A 10,142-nucleotide genomic window follows, 5' to 3' on the forward strand; every position below is an offset into this window, starting at 1 on the left:
GGGTGCCAATGCCCAGTCACTGCTGTCTCCTGAGAGTCCCAGAATATCAAAAATGAAAGCCTTCCAAAGTAGACATGCAAAAATGATTGTGCTTTAGAGTTCAAACCTCTATGCTGAGCAAATGTGTACCTGTGAAAAAGACACACAAATACATTGCGATGGAGTGATGCTACACATGGGACAGGGGCAGGATGTATGGAAAATATATTGCTGCCCAGTGCAGTGGCTCATTCCTGTAATCCCAGCACTTGCAGTGACTCATGCCTGTAATTCCAACACTTGGGGAGGCAGAAGTGAGAGGATTGCCTGAGCTCAGGGATTCAAGACCAGTCTGGGCAACATGGTAAGATCTCGTCTCTACAATAAAAAATAAAAAAATAGCTGGGCTCGGTGGCTCAGCCTGTAATCCTGCGCTTTGGGAGGCTGAGGTGAGTGGATTGCCTGAGCCTGTGGGTTCGAGACCCACCTGGGCAACTTGGCGAGACCTCATCTCTACAATAAATCAAAAAATTAGTCGGGCCTGGTAGCACACGACTGTAGTTCCAGCTACTTGGAAGGCTGAGGCAGAAGGATCGCCGGAGCACAGCAGGTTGAGGCTGCGGTGGCCGGGAGCCACTGCACTCCAGTTTGGGCAACAGAGTGAAACTCCAACTCAAAAAACAAACAAACAAATAAATTAAATTAAATTAAAAAATTAGCCAGGAGTGGTGGTGCATGCCTGTGGTTCCAGCTACTTAGAAGGCTGAGATGGAAGGATTGCCTGAACCCAGCAGGTCGAGGCTGTAGTGGCCGTGAGCATGCCACTGTACTCCAGCCTGGGTGACAGAGTGAGACTCCAACTCAAAAAAAAAGAAAATATATTCTTGCGTAGTTCAGTGGAATCCTTGAGACACAGTCTAAAGTGGTGTGATGGCTGTCTTCCTCCCTTTGCCCCCTCAGAAGGAGGCTGTGTGATCGTTTCTGGAGAGAATGTTAAAAATCTAGTCTAAGCCTAATGCAGTGGCTCACACCTGTAGTCCCAGCACCTTAGCAGGCTGAGGAGGGAGATTCGCTTGATGCAAGGAGTTTAAGACCAGCCTGGGCAACAAAGCAAGACTCCCATCTCTATACTAAAAAAAGAAGTTCTTAATTAACCTGACATGGAGGCTTATGCCTATAGTCCCAACTACCCGGCAGGCTGAAGTAGGAGGATTGCTTGAACCAGGAGTTTGAGGCTGCAGTGATCTATGATCACACCACTGCACTGCAGCCTAGGTGATCCTGTCTCTTTAAAAAAAAAAAAAGTCTAGTCTAAATCATTTTTTTGTATACAAGATCTTAAATCAAGTGGCCCTCACAGGTCAGATCTGAAGCTCCCTGAAACTGGAGGGGTCCCCAGCCTCAGACCCTCGACAGGGGAGCAACTAGAAGGACTTCCATTGTGCCCCTGCCCACCTGCCTCAACAGTGTTCCTCCTGTGGAGGGAACAGTTGGAAATTGGGTCAAAGGCAGTGAAGTGAAACTACACTTTCTGTGGCCCTGGCCTTCAGAGTCTGTGACGTCAGATGGAGAGAGCCACGGGGACATAAGGTCACCCAGAGCCTTATGAAAACATTCTGGGACCTGTGGGCTTCAATCTTGTGTTTCTTTGTAAAATGAAAAGCATGGGCCAAGCCAGAGCCCAGGGTTCTTCTGCCCAGCTTGGTCGTCACCTGGGACAGATTGCATGATAATAACAAACTTGGTTGGGTGTGGTGGTGCACACCTGTAATCCCAGCACTTTGGGAGGCTGATGTGGGAGGATTGCTTGAGCTGAGGAGTTCCAGACCAGCCTGGACAACATAGTGAGACCTCATCTCTACAAAAAAATAAACAAACACAAACTTGTTGGGCGTGGTGGCGCACGCCTATAACTCCAACAACTCAGGAGGCTGAGGCAAAAAAAGGGTAAACTTTTATTGAGTGCTTACTGCGTGCTCTGCATTTTTTATACTTGAGACCACTTTATCACGGAAGGAGCCCCACAGACCAGGAACTGGTCTCATTTGACAGATGAGGTGCTAGGAAGCTGGGCACGTGCTGCTGGCCCCTTGTCCTCAGCCTCATGGGAGGTGTCTGGAGTTCCATGGTGCATCCTGACAGCTTCCAGAGGTAGAGAAGGCAGGTAGGATCATTCTCCCTTGGCAGAGAGGAAGTGGCTTGTGCAAGGTCCCCCTTTGTGCTGATTAGATTCTCCCACGTCCTTGACACTTGATCTGTCTGCCAACTCACCTTCCCAGCCCTCCCCTGGCGGCTCTTCGAGGCCTGCCAGGAGCTTTAAGTCCTCTCTCTACTCACACCTCGTGTGTCTGCCTCTTTCTCATGACAATGTGTCCATTTATGAGTCCTCTACCATTCCTCTGTGAGCCACTGGGAGGCACCACACACTCCCATGACCTATAGCCCCACCACATGCCAGTCCAGCTCCTGGTAGGGCGCAATAAGGTTTTGTTAGAAAATGAGTAAGAGAAGGAAGGGCCTGGAAGAGGGGGAAGGGGGCTGAACAGGGGTGCCATCCCCTCTGTGATGATGTTGGGGCTCCAGGGCCATCCTGGGTGGACAGAAGACAAACTGCCACCAATGTGCCAAGGGGCCTGTGGTTTCTGGGGGGCTGGGTCCTTGTCTGCTAAGGGGGTGATGACGCAGGCACTCCAGGGCTGCAGAAAGCCCAGCTTTGCAAGGAAAAGAGAAGCCGAAAAACTGCTGTGACCTAGGATAAGGTCTGAGTCCTCCCGAGTTTCGGTTCCCTGAGTGACAACAATGAGGTATTAAGAGGAGTCAGCTGCATGATACCCAGGAAGTGCTTGTATAGTCTGGCATACTAAGCTGTCAAGAAATTGTAGCAATTATCATCGGCTATGAAACGTGGTGAGAAACAGACTGTGCCTGTGTATGTTATGAGATGTGCCAGGGGTTGGTTGAGCGAGGTGGCTCGTGCCTGTAATCCCAGCACCTTGGGAGGCTAAGGCAGGAGGATTGCTTGAGACCAGCTTGGGCAACACAGTGAGCTGACCATCTCTGCAACAAAAAGTAAAAATTAGCCAGGCGTGGTGTGCACGACTGTAGTCCCAGGAACTCGGGAGGCTGAGGCAGGAGGATTGCTTGGGCCCAGGAGCTCAAGGCTAGGCTGCAGTTAGCTACGATTGCACCACTGCACTTCGGCCTGGGCAACAGAACAAGACTGTCTAGAAAATGTTCAAAAGGTGCCAAGTACTCCTTTCTCTCCCTTAAGATGCGCTGGCTGCTGGGCTGGGTGGCTTAGCCTGTAATCCCAGCTCTTTGGGAGGCTGAGGTGAGTGGATTGCCTGAGCCCGTGGGTTCCAGACCCACCCCGGGCAACTTGGCGAGACCTCATCTCTACAATAAATCAAAAATTAGCCAGGTGTGGTAGTGCACGTATGTAGTTCTGGCTACTTGGAAGGCTGAGGTGAAAGGATCACTAGAGCCCAGCAGGTCGGTGGCTGGGAGTGTGCCACTGCACTCCAGTCTGGGTGGCAGAGTGGGACTCCAACTCAAAAAAATTAAAAATTAAAAAGAAAATAAAAGATGCGTTGGCCGTCTCTCTGGCTTCAGCTTCCTCCAGGCTCCTCAGCTCACTGAAACCAAAGTGCAGGAGGTACCAGCGCCTGGGTGGGTAGGCTGACCTGGCCTGGCTGGACCTGGTCACTCAGGGAGGCCAAGCTGGTTTCTCAGAGTTTCAGCAGAGAGGCCACAGTGTGTCAAGGAAGTAGATGAATTCCAGGAAGTCCGGCCCAAGTGGAACGAGAGAGTTGATCAATTTCCCTGTCAGCACAGAACCCTCCTTTGGAACCCACCGGACTAGGATCATGGCATCAATCCTCAGACCAATACCAACTTAAAAATAAATGCCATTGCAATTGGAGTTTTTTTTCTTTTTGACCAGAGGTTGCAATTGGCAGCCTGCAGGCCAAGTGGAGCCCACAGATATGTTTCATTTGGCCTGTGGAACATTTAAAATAATAATAATGAAATTGATTTAGTGGCCAACGTTTTTAAATCAGGAAATTTCATATTTTAAAAATCCAGATTTCTGACTTCTTAAAAAAGAAAAAAAAACCAGATGATCAAAAAGATTTGGTGGTACAAGGCCTGCGTTCCCACAGGTCAACAGTAGTTTGGAGCAGAAGAGTGGTACGTTTGTCAGGATAGGCTAGCTGCTGTAACAAACACTCCCAAACTTTCAATGACTTAGGGCAATACAAGTTTATTTTCTGCTCATATCACAGTCCAAGGAGTGGAGGGTGGGGATTGATTCCCAGAAGGCAAAAATAACGGGGGGTGGTGATCTTAGAGTCTATCCATCACATTTCTCAAAGTCAGATGTAGGTTCTCCTACTTGGGTGTGTTTCGAGAATTGTTACGGATTTTCCATCTAGTGAGGCTTAGGTGTGGGAGTTCCTTTTTATCCCGGCAAGTAAAAATCAGCTTGCTCACCTGAATTAGGAGGGCAGGGTGGAAGGAAAAGAAAACAGAGCTGTGGGAAATCTTCACCGTGCGCCAGCCTGGTGATTTACTCAGCAAAACTCAAGTTGATGTGATATAAACAACGTCTGCTGCTTCCAGGGGCCTGCCACAATATTTTCTTTTAAGTGCTACTCACGCCTGAAATACACTTCTGGTTTTGAAATGTGGTTCCCAGTCCATGTATGTATACAAACCGCTCGCTCCCTGATTAAGAGTTCCATTTTTTATTCTTTAATGTAGGCTTTCTAAATGGAGGATGTTGGCTCAAATGGGAAGCCTGCCAGGGCCAGGGCGATGGGAGGTCTCCCCTCGGAGAGGGTCAGCTTGATGATGGGAGTGGGCTTCTCCCTGGGGACGTAGCATCGTCTCCATGCAAGTGGCCACTCTGCATTCACGCCCTTGCTCTCCAGAGCCCTGGCATCTGTTTACTCTTAACAGTTTTGCTCTCTTTTTTCCTGTTGTTCACCATAGAAGTTTTGCTGTGAAAATAGTCCAAAAGTAACATCGCTTCTCTTTGTCAAAGTCATGACACTAGGGAAAAATTAGTAATTTTCTCTGAAATTCCTCTCTACCTCTCCCCCCACCTGGAGGTATCCGGTCTCAATGGCCTGATACATGGTGTGGCCTTCATGCGGGGTGTGAACTTTCTTCACATTCCAAGAAACCAAAACCAACACATGCATATCCACAGGTAGGTATGGTATAAACACATTCCTTTATTTTTACAAAAACAGGGCATCAAAAATTATAGGTATGCACTATGAATAAGTCCTAGAGCTATGTGGTATAACAAAGTACCTAGAATTAACAAAATGATATTGTGTACATAAAAATTTGTCTTACCATCCCCACCATCACACAAGCAAAGGGACACAAGGAAACTTTTGAAGGGGAATGTCCTATATTCAAACTCATCACGTTGTATACATTAAATAGGTGCAGATTTTTTGCATATTAATTATACCTCAAGACATCTTTAAACAATAAAAACCAGGCCGTCAGTTTCTCCTACTTAACATACAGATCAGTCATTTTTTTAATAACTGCCCACGATGCCATGAGGTTGTTGGCTCACCATTTATTGAGCTACCCTGGCTGGTGGCTGTTAAAAACGTTATCATGAGAGGAACTCCACAACACAGGAAGTGGATAAATATATGCCATTCTGAAATTGCAATGGGACAAATTGAGGCACTTAAAGCCACCAATCTAAGACTCTCACTAGTTCCTGGCAGATGTAGGGCAGAGCGCAGTCTAGCTCTGACCTTGCTCAATGCTGCCACAAGGTGTCACTGTTGAACTAGCTCCTGCACAGCCTCTGTGTTTAGCCCTTCTCCCAGCTTCTCTTGCTTCAGAAGTCCTGTTAAACCCTAATCTGCCACTGATTAACTTTGAAAACAGGGAGTTGGGTTGGAAGAGTGTAATTTATTCTTTTTAAAATTTTTTTATTTTAAAGATGTGGGGGACAAATAGTTTTGTTTTTTTTTTAATCGTGGTCTGTTGCTCAGGCTGGAGTGTGGTGGCACGAACATGGCTCACCACACCCTCAACTTCCTGGGCTCAGGTGAGCCTTTCGCCTCAGTCTTCCAAATAGTTTGGACTACAAGAGCCTGCCATCGTGCCTAGCTAATTTTTTTTTGTAGAGATGAGGTCTCACTGTGCTGGCCAGGCTGGTCTCGAATCCCCGGGCTCAAGCAATCCTCCCACCTCAGTCTCCCAAAGTGCTGGGATTACAGGCATGAGCCACTGCTCCCACCTCATTTATTCTTTTTGAGAAAGCTGTGTGCTCCTTATGCAAATCTTCCTTATTCCCAATGGTCATATTTCATCCCGAGTTTCCAGAGGTCACTGAGCTCTGTCTCAAGTGTCTCTTTTCCCCTCACAGCCCCAGCATCAGAGCTTTATCTTCCCTTTGCATGTCTTAGGGAGGCCAGGGAGTGATTCTTCACAAAGATGGTCAACATTGAGGTGACTTCCAGACATGGAATTCATATAAAAGTTATAGAAATCCAAACACGGCTTTATATATTAATGAACTCAAGGGGTTTAAATGGGCATAAAACATCTCACTTATTCAGACACACGATCAGCTCTACCTGTTTAAGTGCAAACAGAACCTGAATTTGAGATTTGGCTCACTCGTTTCTGATACTGCAGCATATGACAACCTGGCTTTATAGCTCAATGGCATCCCCAGACTGCAACCAAAGGTGATGCTTTTGAATTTGTTTGTAATCGTTCAGGCTTAAAACTCAAAAAACAAATAAAACAGCAATTACTTCTCGATATGTGAATACATACTCAGTTATTTTGTGTAATATTTTTGCATAAGTGGTATCTATAGTACTTTATGTAAATATTTCAGCCTGATTGGGTTCTTATACCTGCTGCCCAGAAGAACGGAGACTAATACAGCTGTAGAGAAAGAGTTCAATAGTGTAAAGTAGCTGAGTGAAGAGGATGGGAAATATTTCTCAAATCCACCTACCTGAGAATTTTAGGCTAGGGTTTGTAAAGGAATAGTTTGGGGGGCTTGGGGGCAACTAGGGAATGGGTGATGCTGATTGGTTGGAGATGAAGTCATGGGGGGTGTCAAAACTGTCTTCAGGCACAGAGCCAATTTCTGGGTGATAGTCTGATATGTGTCCCGGGTCCTGGTGGGGCCACAGATCCATCAGAGCACAGAGTCTGAAAAACATCTTAAACACCATTCTTGGGTATTATAACAGAAAACCTATCTATCAAGCTAGACCCTCAGCTTCTGCTCCATGGGCAGCAAGCCATTACAGAGATAATTTAGAAGGAAGATATGCAGGAGGTGGAGTCCCTAGAGATTAGAGATGCTTGGGCTGGCTGATCAAACTTTAGGATGCCACCAAGGAGATCTGTGTGCCCTCTGGTTCACTGTTGAAGAGCAAATATGTTTATCAGCCTGGTGGACTGCTCCCCCCTCCCCCATGGGTCACGACACGAAGATAATCAATTGCTCTCTATTGAAGTGAAAGCAACTTACAAACACTAGATGTGTTCATTTCTAACCAAAGCTGCAACTTCGTAGGGTTCAGGTTTCTTTTACAACTTTTACCCTGTGGCCCTATATTTATTTAATATGGGCAGTGTCATAAATTGCCTTTTTCTAAAGTATATTCTTCATCTGATTCAGAGAGGTGGGGATGATATGTCCTTTTCTAAGTGGATGATATGTCCTTTTCTAAGACTTTTCTATGGTGATGTCACAGAGGAGTGCTGGTCTACTCTTTGGATTGGGTGGGAAAGACAAGGACAGGAAAATTGGAGTGGACAACTCAATGCTCTTCACAGATACTGACCCACATGCCCAGGTGCAGTGGTCTTTGGGGACTTTTTTTTTTTTTGGATAGGGTTTCACTCTGTTACCCATGCTGGAGTGCAGTGCTCTGATCCTGCCTCACTGCAACCTCAACCTCCTAGGTTCAAGCAATTCTCCTGCCTCAGCCCCCTGAGTAGCTGGGACTTCAGGCATGCACCACCACACTCAGCTAATGTTTGTATTTTTGTGGAGACAGGGTCTTGCTATGTTCCCAGGGTGGTCTTGAATTCCTAGACTCAAGTAATCTTCCTGCCTCAGCTTCCCAAAGGGCTGGGATTACAGGCATGAGCCACCGCACCTGGCTTATTTGGGGACATTTTTAATAGAAAGGAAGGCAGGTGCTCTTTTGTGGCACTTCTCCAAAAAGAAATGGAGAGGACATTCAGCATGTAACTCCCTTAATTCTGGATTGTTCTGATTTGCCTGTATTCTAATATCTTTGTGTTTGTGGGAGGGACTTGGGGGGGGGGTGATTCTGGGGGGAAAAATTACACATAAAATACAAACAGTCATCTTGTAGAAAGTACAAACGATGCCCAGCATGTGTTACAGGGTAAGAGGCCATGCCTTATTTTGGTGTGCACCCATCTGCCCCCTGGGTTACTCGGTGTAGCTGGGCCCAGCAGCGTCAGCATGGTCAAAAGACTTAGAAATGCAGCGTCTCAGGTCATACTCCAGACCCACTGAGTCAGAACCTGCATTTTGACACGATCCCCAGCTTTGTTTTTCTGTGTGTTAGCTTACGTATTTACATGCATGCATGCACACTGCTCCTGCTGGCGATTAGAAGGTGGCTTTAGAATACGGTTTTAGTGACAACAGTGGTGTCCAAGCGCGGTCCAACGCCCACATCCTTCAGCTCCTGGGAAGCGCAAAGGACCAGGCCAGCGAAGAGCTACCGAAGGCGGAAGCTTTGGGGGTGGGGCCCGGCCACCGGGGTGCGAACGAGCCCTCTAGGGGATGCTGCTACTCTCGACGTGAGAAGCACAATCTCCGAGAGGGTACACTTGGCCTGGCCGCTCCCGCCATCTCCTGTCTGCTCTGGAGAGCCCGCCCTGGTCCTGGTTTGCTCGCCGAGGCTGCCCTGAGTCCGGTTCCGCCACGCACACTCTAGGAGCTCCATTAATGCTTCCTCCAGTCAGGAAGCGGACCGATACAAGTCTCCCAAAACAGGTCAAGCTGGTTTACAGGTTATACAATACACCGGTTCCGGAGGCTGGGGTCACCGCATAACGTCTTCCAAGGCGGCATTCGGGCGGCCCCGCGGTGCACCCGTGCTACCTGGAGGCGCAGGCATTCACCGAGGTCGCCTCTGCACCGGTCTCTGGCCGCTGCTTCACAAACGCCGGCGCTGGCCGGATACTCGTTGCACACAGGAGTAAACGGAGGCTGGAAGCGAGGGTTTTAGATTTTCATGACAGCATTGCTTCAAGTCTGGGCAGGGCTGAAGGCCCACAGTGGATTGCCTTTCAAAAATAGCAAACCGGCAGACAACAGCTCACGCTGAGTGTGGGTTCGGAACCAGGCCACGGCGGTCTTTCTTCCATTAGAGCGGATGACATCGCATTATTTTTATATTTTTAATTTTATTTTAAAGATGAGGGGTACAATTCAGGGTTAGCTATTCAGTTGGCCATTGTACAGGTAAAATTTGAGCCTCACTTTAGTCCTAGTGTTCAGAAACACGGTGGGGGGGGCATCAGCTGTGGGCCTTCTCGCCCGCGTGGTGCCGGGCTTTCGCTGGGGCCAAGGATTCGCAGGCGATCCTCCCCGCGCCAGGCCTTGGAGTTTGCGACGCCCGCCGCCCCGGCTCTCCACCAAATCTCGGATGACGAAATGGCCTGGGGCGGCAGGGGGCGCTGTCTGTAGAGAGCCGAGGGCCAGGCGGGCCACACCGGCAGCGCGTCGGCCCGGGGGCGCCGAGGCTGGACCATCCAGACTGTCACCTCATACGAGGGAGGGAGGAGAGCTGGAATCCAAACTGAAGGAAAACAGTAGTCCCGCTGTGCAGTCCAGGGGAGAGGATGTAAACGCGGAATCACAAGGCGTCGACGTTTGTTGACCACTCTTGAAAAGGTGTCCCTCCATCCCTCCCAAAAAGTGACCTCTCAGCAATGGAAGAAGGGTAGCAGGCACGGACGGGGTTCGAACCCGTGATCTTCGGTTTACGAGACCGACGCCTTACCACTTGGCCACCGCGCCTGCGTTCCAACGGCGGCCCCGCGAACCTCTATCCTGGCGCTGCTCCCGTGAGCTCGCCCCGCGGGCGCGAGCGCGCGCCCGCTCGGCC

At 48.7% G+C, this 10,142-nt stretch overlaps 1 non-coding gene across 1 annotated transcript; it reads right to left on the reverse strand.

Moving 5' to 3' along the window:
- Positions 1-9,982: 9,982 nt before the first annotated feature.
- On the reverse strand, positions 9,983-10,054 carry TRNAT-CGU. Its single transcript has one exon. It is a non-coding gene; the product is annotated as a tRNA-Thr (tRNA).
- Between the last annotated feature and the right edge of the window lie 88 nt (positions 10,055-10,142).

Source organism: Carlito syrichta, unplaced genomic scaffold, assembly GCF_000164805.1.
Source record: "Carlito syrichta isolate Samal-C Ts95f unplaced genomic scaffold, Tarsius_syrichta-2.0.1 Scaffold301845, whole genome shotgun sequence".
In the NCBI taxonomy this organism is placed as follows: Eukaryota; Metazoa; Chordata; class Mammalia; order Primates; family Tarsiidae; genus Carlito; species Carlito syrichta.